Source organism: Prionailurus viverrinus, chromosome B3, assembly GCF_022837055.1.
Source record: "Prionailurus viverrinus isolate Anna chromosome B3, UM_Priviv_1.0, whole genome shotgun sequence".
Taxonomy (NCBI): domain Eukaryota; kingdom Metazoa; phylum Chordata; class Mammalia; order Carnivora; family Felidae; genus Prionailurus; species Prionailurus viverrinus.
In genome coordinates, this window is record NC_062566.1 from 76,989,120 (window position 1) to 77,004,861 (window position 15,742).

General features: G+C 37.2%; 1 protein-coding gene across 2 annotated transcripts in view; it reads left to right on the forward strand.

The window, feature by feature from the left end:
- NUBPL (NUBP iron-sulfur cluster assembly factor, mitochondrial) overlaps nt 1-15,742 on the forward strand; it is a 232,736-nt gene that overhangs the window by 170,663 nt on the left and 46,331 nt on the right. The gene's annotated exons all lie outside the window — the stretch shown is intronic.

A 15,742-nucleotide genomic window follows, 5' to 3' on the forward strand; every position in this document is an offset into this window, starting at 1 on the left:
ATATATATAAATATATAACTAATTTGCTATTTTAAATGCAAGAATCATTGATGATGAACCAATAGTTCATTTTTGCTTCTAATTCCCTTGCCTTTGGAGATGTGTCGAGTATGCTGCAGCTGAGGTCAGAGAGGTTGTTTCCTGCTTTCTCCTCTAGGGTTTTGATGGTTTCCTGTCTCACATTTAGGTCCTTCATCCATTTTGAGTTTATTTTTGTGAATGGTGTAAGAAAGTGGTCTGGTTTCATTCTTCTGCATGTTGCTGTCCAGTTTTCCCAGCACCATTTGTTAAAGACACTGTCTTTTTTCCATTGGATACTGTTTTCTGCTTTGTCGAAGATTAGTTGGCCCTACATTTGTGGGTCCAATTCTGGGGTTCCTATTCTTTAAGATGTTGCAGGACTGGGGCGCCTGGGTGGTTCAGTCAGTGGAGCATCTGACTTCAGCTCAGGTCATGATCTCACAGCTCATGGGTTCAAGCCCCACGTTGGGCTCTGTGGTGACAGCTCAGAACCTGGAGTCTGCTTCTGATTCTGTTTCCCTCTCTTTCTGCCCCTCCCACACTTGTGCTCTGTCTCTCTCTCTCTCAAAAAATGAATAAATGTTTTAAAAAAATGTGACAAGACCTACAAAATTGGGTATAAATAACTTAGAATAACTAGTTCTTGAAAGAGCTAGACACTTTACTTCTAGCTTCATGAGTAATTGGTCTTTCCTTCAGTTTGATGGCCAGAAGTAAACAAGTCTTCTCCTGTGGCAGTCATGTCTATAGCACTTCCTCATGTGGAACCCAGGGCCTGCACACCATCCAGAACTGTCAGTATTGATTTTGGGCACTTCATATTTATGTGAGTGATATGTCAGATGACAGAATTTAATGATTTCAGTTGTTTTGAAAAGAAGAGGACAAATTTGGGGTATTGATGGAAGTTTTGTGGGCAGAACTTTGATGCCACAATTATTTGGTAATTTAAATGCAACCAGACCCACTTTTTACAGACATGTTGATCCTGTGTATAGGAACCTCTGTGGTTCACACTGCTAATGGGTGTGGATAGCCCTCCACCAAGGCAAGAATGTAAGTTGGGATTTTATTTTTATCACAAAACATTTTTGCATTTGAGCATCTGATTTTAGAGTGTATGGTTTTTTTGATTTATAGATAAATGCTGCTGAATTTAGTTTATATATAATGCTTGTCCAAATATCTGTCACAAGCCTAAGATGATGGCTGATTGAAAGAGCCTAGCTAGCTGAGTAATGTTTATCCGGTTATTCTTGAGTTTTCTTCATGAATCAGTTGTGTAGCTCTCCTTCACTAAACCGTGAAATTTATACTCTGAGCTTTCATCAAGAAGAGTCTGTGTAAGAAACATCTACATCTCTACTTCTTTTGAAGGTTGATGGAAGAGGAATGGGACAGTGAGGATGGAGGTTACTGTCATTGAAAGGCAGTATATTGTATGGACGGAATATGGGCTGTGGTGCCAGAGGTTAGTAATTCTGGTGGTGGAAGGATGTGAAGGGTCTCTTTTGATTATCTCTGTGTTTTCCAACAAAATAAGACACTTATTCAGTCCATATATACCTGGCACTGTGGTTGGCCTTAAGGTACAAAAGTAAGACTTGTCCTCTGCCCTTAAAAGAGAGATTCACTATTTAATAGTAAAATAATAGTATGACCTTATTGCTAAGAAATGATTTCTTTCAGTTTTGTTTGTGTCCAAGTTTTAGCCTTAGTTTTTCTATTGTAAATTTTTTTTTGTGATCCCCCAATCCCTGTCTGTTTTTTCATGTGTTGATTGGGGAACTGAGAAAAAGGGGGGAGATAGTGATTGATTGATTGATTGACTTAGGCCAAAGATCTTATGTTGGGATTGTGTATATATTTCTTTAATTTTATTTTATGCTGAGAGAATTTCAGAATTACTGAGAGTGTACTTGATTCACAGAGTTAATTCCTTACATCCGGATGGTCTTGCTTGCTATACCAAAGTAGCTTGGTCAGAACTTTAGCCTTTAGTTTTGTTTGTTCATATATAACTAATTTGCTATTTTAAATGCAAGAATCAAACATCAGACTATGCCTGTTTTGATGTAATTCTGCAAAAGTACACATCATATCAAAATTATTTCTTCAACTGGAAGAGAGGAGGATTATCAAATTAAAATGTGACTTAAAAATCATAATCTGATTAACATTAATCTGATCGGTACCAAAAATTTTTAGGGGCACTTGGGTGACTCAGTCAGTTCCACGTCCAACTTCAGCTCAAGTCATGATCTCATGGTTCATGAATTCGAGCCCCATGTCCGGCTCTGTGCTGACAGCTGAGAGCCTAGAACCTGCTAAGGATTCTGTGTCTCCATTTCTCTCTGCCCCTCTTCCACTCATGCTCTTTCTCTGTCTCAAAAATAAATAAACATTAAAAAATGCAAAAAAAATTTTTTTAAACTGATAGCCATGAAATATGGAATAAAAATAACTTATCTGGACATTGGTACTGAAACTAAGGCTGCGAAAATATGTTCCAAATGGTCTGTGTATATCATTATTATTTTATTTGAGAAACCATAGCTTACTAAGTAGCTGGTTTCTATACAGAATACAAGTTTGTGTTGAGTCTTACCATGAGCCAATTATTTTTCTTCTCTTTCATGACATGGCTTATACTTTCTACTCTGGCCTATATTTTGTCCTGTTTGTGCCACTGGTGGCAGGGATATATCAGGGAAAATTAGATTACAAGTCCTATTGATTTATAAATTTTTGGCATAATTTTTGTTTGAGAAGGTTATGATGATACTTGCCTAAGTAATATTAGTTTTCTCATTGTATAGATAGCAAAGTGAGGTCTAGAAAGGTAACTTTCATCCAGATCATAGGTGATGTACTCAGTTTCATGAGGGCAGGAACTTGAGATATCTTGCTCACTGCTGTATTCTCAGTGTCTAGAACAGTGGTTGGCATAAGTAAATGTTGCTCTTAATTTCTCAGGGTTAAACTTTGTACTGATTATTCTCTGTACCTACTTAGGTGTATTCTGACTTTAAGAATGTATATTAATGTATAATGTATAATATTAAGATAAATATGAGCACACCAGATACCTATATATTCAGGCAAGAACAACTTCTAAATACATTGCCACGTTCACTTGCTCATAAGGGTATAAGATTATTGTGAACAAGCCTAGATATAATGACAGTGTGCTTAAGTGAGAATGAAGGAACAGCTGCTCATTTAATGGTCTTTTAATGAGATGCATAAAATTCAGTCCATTTTCCTATTTCATTACAATTTAGTGATCTCAGGTTTCTTAGATGTCTTTTGGGTACTTCGGAAGTAATTATGTAGTTTAGGAAGTTGGAAATTGCTGAAGTTGATGAGGTGGGAATTAGATTGTTTTATGTGTTTATTTTCCCCCCATCCTCATTCCTGCTTCCCATCTATTATCTGTATCATATCCATTTGTATTCTCATAGATGTATTCCTTAATCTTTTTCAATATCCTTTGTGTTAAAAGTAGTTATAACTAAAACCTGCTGCATTATTTAGTTCCCCTTAGGAAGTCACTTATATTGTTTTCCTTTTAGCTTTGTAGATACCAGGTCTACTTAAGCGGAACAAGGTACAGGTCACTAAAATGTAGAAATTTAATTAATATATTCAAACAACAGATATGGCTTCTTCACTCCTCGGCCCTTATTTTTAGTGATTTATGTATTTTTAAATTGTATTTTGACTGAATATTTTCATGCCTAGTTTTACTCGTGAGAAATTTCCCTTTAATTTGCAAAAAGCCATTTAAATCTGCTTATGTCATCAAGGCATATGGAGAAGATATTTTTAAGTTACTTGTTTCGATCATTTTGGAATGTGGTGACCTCACAAATGGGCAAATATTTTCTTAGCATTTGGTTAGAAGAATAAACATTGTATGCTCATTGAGAGAAATTTAAATTTTGACTTACATAATATGACAAGCTTCTGTTTAAAGTGGTTTTTTTCAGTTTTAATACAATTGCTTAATTATCTAGTGGCTTTTTTTTTTTTTGAATCCATGATTTCATTTCCTCTTTGGATAAAAACCTCTGTAAAGGAGACAAACGTTTTTATTATCCCTATTTTGCAGATTAAGTTTTGGGCAAGTCATTTGATTTCTGAGTTTCATTCAGTTTCTTTATCTGTAAAATAAGAACATTGGTCAAGATAATCTCTGAGGTCCCTTCATACTCTAAAATTCTCTGTTTATACCATTGTAAAATACCAACATAAAAAAATTATACATTGTAAAATGTAAAACATAAAAAATGTTTGTACCATTTTTACATGCCAATGTAAAAAATCATTCATATTTTTAAAGAGGGATGTCTTATAAATATCAATTCCCATAGCAACTAAAGACATACCAGAAAAGAAAGCATATCTGAAGTTATGTAGTATGAGCAATACAGTAAGTCCAAAGTAAAGCAATCTCACCTGTAGCAAAAGAAAAAAATAGGAAAGATTCTTTTAAAAAAATTTTCAGTATAGTTGACATGCGATGTTACATTACTTTCAGGTGTACAACATAGTGATTCAACAAGTTTATACGTTATTCTGGGTTCACCACAAATGTAGCTACCATCTGTCCCCAATGCATCACTATTATGTATCATTGACTATATTCTTTGTGCTGTGCCTTTTATTTTCATGACTTATTTCAGTGAAATAAGTAATTGGAAGCCTGTATCTCCCACTCTGCTCCACCTCTTTTGCACAACAGTCCATCTTCCTCCCCTCTGGCAACCATTTATTCTTTGTGTTTATAGGTCTGTTTCTGTTTTTTGTTTGATTATTTATTTATTTATTTATTTATTTATTTATTTATTGGATTCCACATCTGAGTGAAACCATTTGGTATTAGTAATGCTTAGTCTGACTTTTTTCTTTTTGTTTTTTAATTTTTTTAACGTTTTATTTATTTTTGAGTGAAACCATTTGATATTAGTAATGCTTAGTCTGACTTTTTTTTTTTAATTTTTTTTTAACGTTTTATTTATTTTTGAGACAGGGAGAGACAGAGCATGAACAGGGGAGGATCAGAGAGAGGGAGACACAGAATCTGAAACAGGCTCCAGGCTCCAAGCTGTCAGCATAGAGCCTGACGCGGGGCTGAACTCACGGACCGCGAGATCATGACCTGAGCCGAAGTCGGCCGCTTAACCGACTGAGCCACCCAGGCGCCCCTAGTCTGACTTTTTTCACTTAGCATAATACTTTCTAGGTCCATCCATGTTTTCTCAAATGGCACGATATCATTTTTTTCCTGGCTGCATAATACTGCATCCCATACCACATCTTCTTTATCTGTTTGTCTATCAGTGGACAGGAAACATTCTTTTTTTTTTTTTTTTTTTTTTAATTTTTTTTTTTTTCAACATTTATTTATTTTTTGGGACAGAGAGAGACAGAGCATGAACGGGGGAGGGGCAGAGAGAGAGGGAGACACAGAATCGGAAACAGGCTCCAGGCTCTGAGCCATCAGCCCAGAGCCCGACGCGGGGCTCGAACTCACAGACCGCGAGATCGTGACCTGGCTGAAGTCGGAGGCTTAACCGACTGCGCCACCCAGGCGCCCCTTTTTTTAAAAATATTTTTGGGGTGCCTGGCTGGCTCAGTGGGTTGAGCGACTGACTTCGGCTCAGGTCATGATCTCACGGTTTGTGAGTTTGAGCCCTGCATCAGGCTCTGTGCTGACAGCTCAAAAGCCTGGAGCCTGCTTCTGATTCTGTGTCTTCCTCTCTTTCTGCTCCTCCCCCACTCATGCTCTTTCTCTGTCTAAGAAATAAATAATTATTTATTTTTGAGAGGGAGAGACAGTGTGCGTGGGGCAGGGGCAGAGAGAGGGAGACACACAATCTGAAGCAGCCTCCAGGCTCTGAGGTGTCAGCACGGAGCCCGATGCAGGACTCAAACCCATGAACCGTGAGATCATGACCTGAGCCCAAGTCTGACACTTCACTGATTGAACCGTCCAGGCACCGCAACAGGAAAGATTCTTAAGTGACAATTTTCTTCCATTCTTTTATTGATCCAAAATTTGTATTTGAGTGTGTGGTAAGCATCAGAATGATTTGAGCTTTCCTTTTTTAAGTTTGTTTTTTATGTTTTTATTTTTGAATGTTTATTTATTTTTGAGAAGGAGAGAGAGCACCCACACAAGGGCAAGTGGGGGAATGGCAGAGAGAGAGACAAATCCCAAGCAGTCTCTATGCTTTAAGCACAGAACCCAACGTGGAGCTCAAACTCATGAACCGTGAGATGGTGACGCAAGCTGAAATCAAGACTGAGACGCTTAACCAACAGAGCCACCCAGGCACCCCATGATTTGAGCTTTTTTTGTTGTTGTTGGCAGAGTATATATATCCTTGGCATGAGTGTTTACAGAGAGACATTTTTTATTAGTTGGAAAGTTAGATTAGACCTCACAACCTTTAAAGGTTTGTGATTGAATCCCCTCCCATTTCTTATCTCAGTGGCAATCCCTTCAACAACTTTTCAGGATTGCATTTATTTTATAAATTATGACATTTTATATAGATATAACACATTAATTTCTAGTTGAGCTAGGATGAAGTATTTTAGGATGGTAGTCAGAGTAGATTGTACTTCAATATAAATTTAAATATGAGTATGAGTTCTTTGAATAATTCAGCTAACTTTTCCAAAGGAAATATGATCACTCTATAAAATTTGTTCAGTATACCAGGCAGCTTTTAGATTTTTTTGTTTTTGTGTAGAATACTCCCTTTTTGGGGAAAAAAAGAGCTTATTTTGTTATTTTGGTGCTTTTTAATAAAATAGCTTTAACTCACTTTTTCCTATAAAATATCAGTTTTCACTTCCATAGTTGGAAGTGATGATTGTATCCCAAACACTTCACTTTACAGTTGAGAAAACTGAGGTCCAGTGAGATTAATTCTCTGACCCATGATTATTTAGCCAATTAGTGACAAAAGTGATTGGAATTTAGATATGCCAGTTTCCCAAACTAAAACCCTTCTATTTGATGAGTAGGTATCTGGATTTTTGTCTGTATTCTGTTAGATTCATTGTCTAGTTTTTTGCCAAACTCCCCCTTTCCAGTGCTGTCTCTCTCCTCTCCCCCCCCCCTCTGTCTCTGTCTCTCTCTGTCTCTCTGTCTCTGTCTCTCTCTATATATAGAGAGAGAGAGAGAGTAATTAATTTTTGATTTAGAATTTAAAATCCAAAAGCTGCATTATAATAGCTCACACTTAAAATATAATGGCATATGGAGCTACAGTTTCTCACAGTTGGTTTCCTACTTGATATGATTTAGATCTTTAAATTTTTAGAATAAAATCTGAGCCAGTTTCAAAAATATTATGTTCAAAAGCTGTAGGTATTTTTAAAAATCTTTAAAGTATTCATTTTCTGTTCTTAGTGTTTATAAAAGGTTATTTACTTTGATTTAAACAATTATTTCACATAATTCTTTTGTATAAATGGTAGAATTATGATTATTCATTTAAAACAAAACCAGAATTAAATGGTAAATTATTGAAAGCTAAAACATTCTTTAACAGCACAAAGTCAAGAAATTTGCAGTTAACATTTCCATGGTTACTAGAACCCTTGCTCTATGATATAAAAGACTCTTAAAGGATCATATAAGGAAGGAATACTAACTATACATACCATAAAAAAATTCTCGGGGCGCCTGGGTGGCGCGGTCGGTTAAGTGTCCGACTTCAGCCAGGTCACGATCTCGCGGTCCGTGAGTTCGAGCCCCGCGTCGGGCTCTGGGCTGCTGGCTCAGAGCCTGGAGCCTGTTTCCGATTCTGTGTCTCCCTCTCTCTCTGCCCCTCCCCCATTCATGCTCTGTCTCTCTCTGTCCCAAAAATAAATAAACGTTGAAAAAAAAAAAAAAAAAAAAAAAATTAAAAAAAAAAAAAAAAATTCTCAAAAGTAGAAGAAACATTATAATTAACCAGAAAATTAAAAAAAAAATAAAGCGAATGAATTCTTCTATTTCTTATATTATCTGAGTAAATAATTTTCTCTGGGTCTATAAACTCTTTTATGTGTCTATTTTATTTTACAATGAAAATTTAATATAGTAAAGCTCATATGTTTGCTAGCAAAACTCTTCAGGGGCTTGAAGAATAGTGATGCTGTGCTGCATTCTGTGGGAGACTGGGAACATGACTTGAGTCCCACAGACCAGGATTTATATCACTGCCTCACCACTCACCAGTAGTCTGACCTTGGACAATTTGCTTAACTTCTCCAGTCCTCAGTATTCTTATCTGTAAAATAGAGGTCATAATGCCTGTTTTACAATGTTAGGTATTCAGATATGTTAAAAGTATTTAGTGCCTAACTTATAATAGGCTCTCCCTAACAATTCTTTTCCTTCTGCTCTCCTTTACCTGTTACCTGCAGACCCGCTCTCTGTCTCTTCCTTCACAGTTCAATTCTACCTGATGGACCTAAGTCTCAAAAGTAGGACTTCAGGGGCGCCTGGGTGGCACAGTCGGTTGAGCGTCCGACTTCAGCCAGGTCACGATCTCGCAGTCCGGGAGTTCGAGCCCCGCGTCAGGCTCTGGGCTGATGGCTCAGAGCCTGGAGCCTGTTTCCGATTCTGTGTCTCCCTCTCTCTCTGCCCCTCCCCCGTTCATGCTCTGTCTCTCTCTGTCCCAAAAATAAATAAACGTTGAAAAAAAAATAAAAAAAAAAAAAAAGTAGGACTTCAGATGGCAGGTAACTAGAACTAAATAAACATGACTGAGACAGGTCTTTACACCATTCCTGGCTAGTGCACTGGGTAGACTGGTCTCCTGGAGCAAGTGCTTCTCAAGTTCTATAATGTCCTTAAGAACATCAGAACCCCTGGACAATGTGTATGGATTCTCTCAGTGAGGCTCAGTGTAGCTTCTGTGGCAGCTTGGACTTTGACTTCTCCCCAGTACAGTATTTTTTTCTAGGGATATTCTTTTAAATAATATTTATAGTTTTATAGTTTTCCATATTAAACACAGTACTACCAGTCTAAATATATTTTATAAACTGTCCCAAATTAGGTTAATAAAAGGATTTGTTACTCCTACTTAAAAAAAAAAAGAAATTCTGAAACTTCAGCCTTTGAGTATATAAAAAGAGTTGTAAATGTTTTTAGTAATTTTTTAAAAATGAAGATATCTTGATTCTCAGTCAGGTTTATAATATTTCAGGGTTTTTGGTAGCAGTCCTGTCCTTTACTAACATATGCTCCTAGATTATGAACATCTGTATATATAAGCAGTTGGCCTAAAGCAGTACTCTAGAGAATTTAGAGAGATGTTCCCATAATTCACTAAAATGCTGTTACTTTGGTGGTTGTGTCATTATTTTCATGTTGTGAGGTTTTACTGTTTCAGCTGTAGCATGCGTTTACATGGGATCATCTGTGGGCTGGCCTAGGAATTGGATAACCTTTTAAGTATTATTTCAGAAGCTAGATATAGAATTACCAAAGGTTGACCCATATATCAACTTTTAGAGGAGAAGTCTTCTGTGAATTGATGCTGTCTCCAGGTTGGCGTGGCCAGTCTGCCCTATAGCTCTGCTGGAACAGCTGAGGAAATGGGAGGTGATGATAAAGGGAAAGCAAATGAGTAAACTTTGTCTTCTTTTCGCTCTCAAAACATTACTGCTATCACTTGGGTTGGTAGTGCTTTTGGAGGGATTTATTCAAGTATACTCCCCCCACACCTCTTACAATAGAAAGGAACATGTTTGAAAATGAATTAGAGAACTTTATCATCTGACATAAATGAAAATATTAGGGAAAATATATCATTGTAGCTTGAATAATTTGTTCTCATTTTATAACTGGGTGAACTCTCATCAAAACAATCTTCAAGAATAAGCATATTATATTTTGTTGTATCATTTATTTCTACAAGTCTGTAAGCCGTCAACTCAAGTAGAAATCTTTTGCTATTCAGATTTTTATTGTGGTATTTATATTTAAATAATTTTACTTTTGTAGCAATTTTCATCTTAAAACCCAAATAAGGTATCATATAATTTTATGAATAAACCAATGGGAAGAGCAAAAATATGGTTCAGATTTAAAGAGAACCACCTTGTGTTTTATTTTAGATTTATATTGTATATAAAAGATGACTCACATGGCAGAATAAAATTGTAAGAGACAATTTGACTCATAGAATCACTCAGTGAATGTTGATGGAACACTGACTAGGCATTATGGAGGAGATTGGATGTGGAGAGCAGAGTCCAGAGATGAATAAAGAAGGGTCTCTTTTTTAAGGAACTTATACTGAAGTTGGGGGGGATAGTTATGTACAAAAAAATTCATACTCTAGGATTTTTAGAACTTGAAGACCCATTAAAAACCTGAAAGTTAGTTGAATCGAAAATCCTAAGAGCTTGGGCCTAACAAATTTGTCTCTGGGCCTGAGACATGGTTAGCTGCATCTTGTATCCTAGTAGTGGCATGGTTTCATGTCGGCTTCCAAGCAAAGCACAAGTACTATTTCTGTTAAACATTAGGACTATGCCTAACTAGAGCTGGAGAACAGGAAATCAGGGACAGATGGCAGAACTTAGCCATAGGAAAGAAGTTGCAACAGATAGAAGGCCAGAATTAGACACAGGGACACTACCTTGAGATCTAGTATTTATGAGTCAAGTAGGCATAAGAGTCAAAACCAACTCTTCAGTCAGTAACCAAGCGCAGACTAGAAGGAAAGAGGTAGTGTCCGGCCCAGCTCAAGTTCCTTTAAGGATTGGCCTTACTGCTTATGGAACAAGCCCATATAAATGAGCTGCCTGGACACAGCCCACTTTTATTCCGTCTAGATTTTGTTCCATTTCCCTGTTTTATGATGTCTCTGTTCGTTCTTTAGTTACACCTTTTTCTTGCCCTTAGAAGTTTAATTCTTCTTGCCTTCCACTTTGCCTCCAGCAGGCTTATAGCTTTGCCTCCCTTTCTTGGCAGTGATTTTCCTCCCTGTTCCCACAAGGCCCAACGTCTACCCCTGCTGCTGTTTTTTTATCAGGATCATATTGGCCTTGCTAGAAGACCTAAGATTTCAGGGACACTCTCCCTTTGCTTTGGAGCAGCATATGTTGACCCTATAATGCTTACATGTGGCCTGTCTAGTGATGGTGAGGGAAACTGCCACCCTCGAGGCTGACTGTGGTAAACTGCTTGAGCTATCTGAGAAGCCCAAAATGGAATGCAACTATGGGCCCTTTCTTTTCAGACTTACAGCTCAGCCTGTCTGCACTTGTGGTCCCAGTGTTCCCTAGAGTAAGGCCTGATTGCTACTGCTTTGGTCAGCTTCTGGAGGAAAGTGGCCCATGTTCTTTTCCTGTTCGTAGCACCACCCTCTTCATAACTGATGCCCTGAAAAAGATAAATTACTTTATCTGCCCATACAGAAGATACACTTTTATCTCCTCAGAAAAGAGGGGATTGCCCTTATTTCAGTTTTGAATTACTTTCAGATTATTGGGCATCATTTTGAACATAAAATAGAAACTATTGTTTGGAGAAGCCATATCAGCTTAAAATCACCCCAATCGGTGTTAGTTGGGGATAGTTTCCTTTCCTAAGGTTGCCCATAAAAAAAGAAATAAAAGTAACACAGATTTAGTAATTATTCCTAGTGGCATAACTTTCAAGTGTTGGATATCTTAACAAACAAAGTGAAAGAACAATACGAGAAAGGCAATAACTTAAGTGGTGACGTTATAGCGATTACAAATACATATATATTTATAGGACAGATGAGAAAGCAATGTTCTAATGTTATTTAAATGGATTTGAACAAAAGCTCAGTGACTGCATTATATTTGGATACCAAAATTCTGTATCTCAAACACTTTAGAGGGAAATAAAAGTTATATGAAACATCTTTCACAGAGTCTCTCTCGGCAGACTCAGGTCTGAAGTCTTACCTCTGATCTGCATCTCATCCCATCCTTACGGCTACTGGAATTGTTTTTGGTCCTCCCATTATGCTGTTTATGTCCTCCTTCAAAATTAATGCACATGTTTGACTCTCAAACTACCTTGCTGAATTCTCTGTTGTAGTGCTGCCTCTTTATCCACAGGGCATCTCTGAACTACCTTGGTAATTCTACTTCTAGACTGATTTAGTCTTTCCTGATGAGATCCCTTTATTTTGGAGTCTGAGAGGGTTTTGCCAAAGGTGAGGTTACCATGAGGCTGATGAAGTTTAAACTCTGGATTCCATGCTTGAGATGCTGAGAGCTGTAGAATGTTCCAGGTGGAGAGAGGAAGCAGGTTGCATTTGGGAAGCATTTCTGTGTAAGCATTTATGTTATTCAAGAGATCTTAGAGAAAGGAAGTTGAATATCTAAAGCTCCAGCATTTTAGGGTGATTTCTAATTTTGTATTCTTATTCTTAGAAAGGATCACCCAAATTATATATGCTGCAGGCCACACAAAATCCCATTAGGATCTGCCACTGGTTTTTACTAAATGAGGTACCTGGATGTTTTGCTAGTACTTACCACCTACATTTAGTAACATGCAATTTATAAGAGTAAACAAACACTAAGAATCTAGAGAATCCCCACATCACTCTAAAATCAGTGCTTTGGTGACTCTTTTACAAGAGAACTGGAACTTGTTGGTAGCCAGTATATTTCAGTGTTTGTATTAGTGAATGCTGTAAAAATGGAACTCAGATAACTGAGTTCAGTTCAGTTCAAGTCAGCCAGCCATTGTGGGATGCCTGCTGTGTGTGATCAAGGTACTGGACCAGAATCATTTTTTAGTTTAAATGCAATTTAAGATTCATTTGAAATTGTCTTAACAGTGAAGTATTTTTAGTTCCTTGAAACCCTAGTAGCAGTTCTCTTTAAAGAAATAAGAAATTGGAGCCAATGTGATAAATATGCTTAAATGCCAGGAAACAATAATGATAAACTGTTGGCACCAATCATTTGATGTTTTCTGAAACAAAGAGACTTGTCATTCTGCCAGTGCTAGGGGTTTCAGTGAAGAGGATATACAGTGGAAAATATCCTTTATCTTTTCTGTAGATAGTTTCATAGATGAAGGCCATAGGTAAGTTTGGGGTAACTATTTTTCAAACCAAGGAACCTTAAATTGAAAATGAATTGTTATGCTCATCATTTCATCATTCTTTTTAAAATGGGTCATTTGATCAGTATCAAATACTTTGTGTTTGAGAAGTATCATAAAATTCCTGAGAGACAAGATAATATGTAATATCAGGTACTGATAAATGTTTTGAAGACAAAGTCAGAGGAGATTGATGGTTGGGGGTGGGGGTGCTGTTTTAGAAATGCTCTACTGACTTCTAGCTATTGTTTGAATTTGCCAAGCATATCCCCATTGATTAGAACCTTTTCTGCACTTGCTGTTGCTTCTGCCTGGAATGTTTTGTTTCCTTCAGATGACCGCTTCAGTTATTTTCTGACTTCACTCAGTTTAAAGTAGTGCCATTCACCATTCTGTTCTTTTTCCCTGCTCTACAAGTATACTTTACCATTTGCTTGGGAACCAAAGAGATTAAAATAAATTCTTTGATAAATCCTTGGCTATCTGAACTCTTACTGTTTGCTCTCTGAAATTCAGGAATTGAAGGGATTTTTATTTTATTTTATTAAAAAAAATTTTTTTTAAGTAGGCTTCATGCCCAGCACGGAGCCCATTGTGGGGCTTGAACTCACAGCCGTTAGATTGAGAGTCAGATACTTAACCAACTGAGCCACCCAGGCACCCCTTGAAGAGATTTTTTAAAACAATCTCTTGTTTGATCTAGATATCTTAATTAGGAACCAAATAATTTTGTATAGTAAGAGATACTTATTTTCTTTATAGCACTTTTACCCACTGATTTGTCTTTGTATGTGTTTGTCTGCCTGACTTCCTCACTAAACTTTTAGTTCCACAGTGACTGGGAATGGCTGGGACTTTATTTTGTCCACTACTGCATCCCTATCACCTGGAACAGTGCCTGGCACCTAATCAATTCTCAATAAATATGTGTTGAATATATGTGTTGATACATGAATTAATCTATTTGACCCTGTGTCATCTAAATCTTAATTTAAAATTTTTTTTAATGTTTATTTATTTTTGAGACAGAGAGAGACAGAGCATGAACAGGGGAGGGGCAGAGAGAGAGGGAGACACAGAATCTGAAACAGGCTCCAGGCTCTGAGCTGTCAGCACAGAGCCCGACACGGGGCTTGAACTCACAGACTGTGAGATCATGACCTGAGCCGAAGTCGGATGCTTAACCAACCAAGCTACCCAGGCGCCCCTAAATCTTAATTTTAAAAAATATATGCTTATATTTGAAAAAGGCTTATTTCACATTATTAAGTTTTAAGAAGCAAGGTATGGGATTATATACACAGTATGATTGCCATTTAGGTTTTAAAAATCTCAAGTCTTTTCATGTGTTCATTCATTCATTCCTTGAAAGAAAACTCACTAATCATCTGCTGAGTGTCTAGTCTGTGTGTTAGGTATTCTAACTCAGCTACAGTTTCATAATACCAATCATGAAACACTAGTAAATGAATGTTACCCTTCCCCTTACTCATTCTTTCTAGCTATGTTGATCTTCTTTCACTTGCTCACACTAACCTATAACCTCTTTCCTTTGCACAGGTTATTTCATTATGTGCTTGATATCTGTCTCCTATATTATAAATTCTTTCAGCCTAGAAACCATGGTACCATTTAATCGTCAACACCTAGCTCAATGCCTAATATGTAGTAGGGACTGAAACTTTCTATGGCTGAAGGAGTGAATGAATGAATGAATGGATGTTTAGGAGACATACATAGTAGGAACACCATGTCTAATGAAAGTTAGGGGAAGTGAATTTCAAGTTGGGGTCTGAAGAATGAGGATTAATTAGCAAGTGAAGAAGGCTAGGTAGAGTGTTCTGGAGCTTAAGCTCAGACTTCATCCTCAAAGTAGTAGAAGGATTTTATTAAAAAAAAAACATTTACTTATTTATTTTGAGAGAGAGAGCACATGTGTGCATGTGTACACATGCAAGTGGGGAGGGGCAGAGAGAAAGAAAGAATTCCAAGCAGGCTCCACACTCAGCCCAGGAACCAATGCGGGGCTCGATCTCATGACCACAAGGTCATGACCTGAGCCGATCTCAAGATGCTTAACCAACTGAGCCACCCACACACCCTGAAATAGAAGAATTTTAAACAAAAAGTGGCACTAACATATTTGCATTTTATATGGACCATTTTTCAGTGGTATAGGAACAGACTGGATGGACAATGTCAAAGCAGAGACACTGGTTGGGACGGTTTAGTGAAAGATGATTGTTGTCTCCATTGGGTTCTCGGAAAGGGGTTAAGAGAAAAGTAAATACACTTGAGAGATTTTTAAAAGGCAGAATAAGTGACTAGTGCCAGTGAGGGAAAGGGAAAAGTTAAGTATGATTCCATGCTTCCACCTTAGGCAAATGGGAAGATTGTACTGTGGACTTAGAGGGAGAAGCCATCTAAGGTGAAAAGAGCCTGTGGAATCCTTAAGGCCTATATAAATTGAGGCTGAGCCTTAAGGACTTGGTAATATAGCTGAATTTTCTAGGTATAGATGCTTAGAAAGATGCCTGGAAAGAAATAATCAAAATGTTAATAGTAAGTCTAGTTCTGTTTCTAAATTTTTCTTTTGATTAAGTTTTG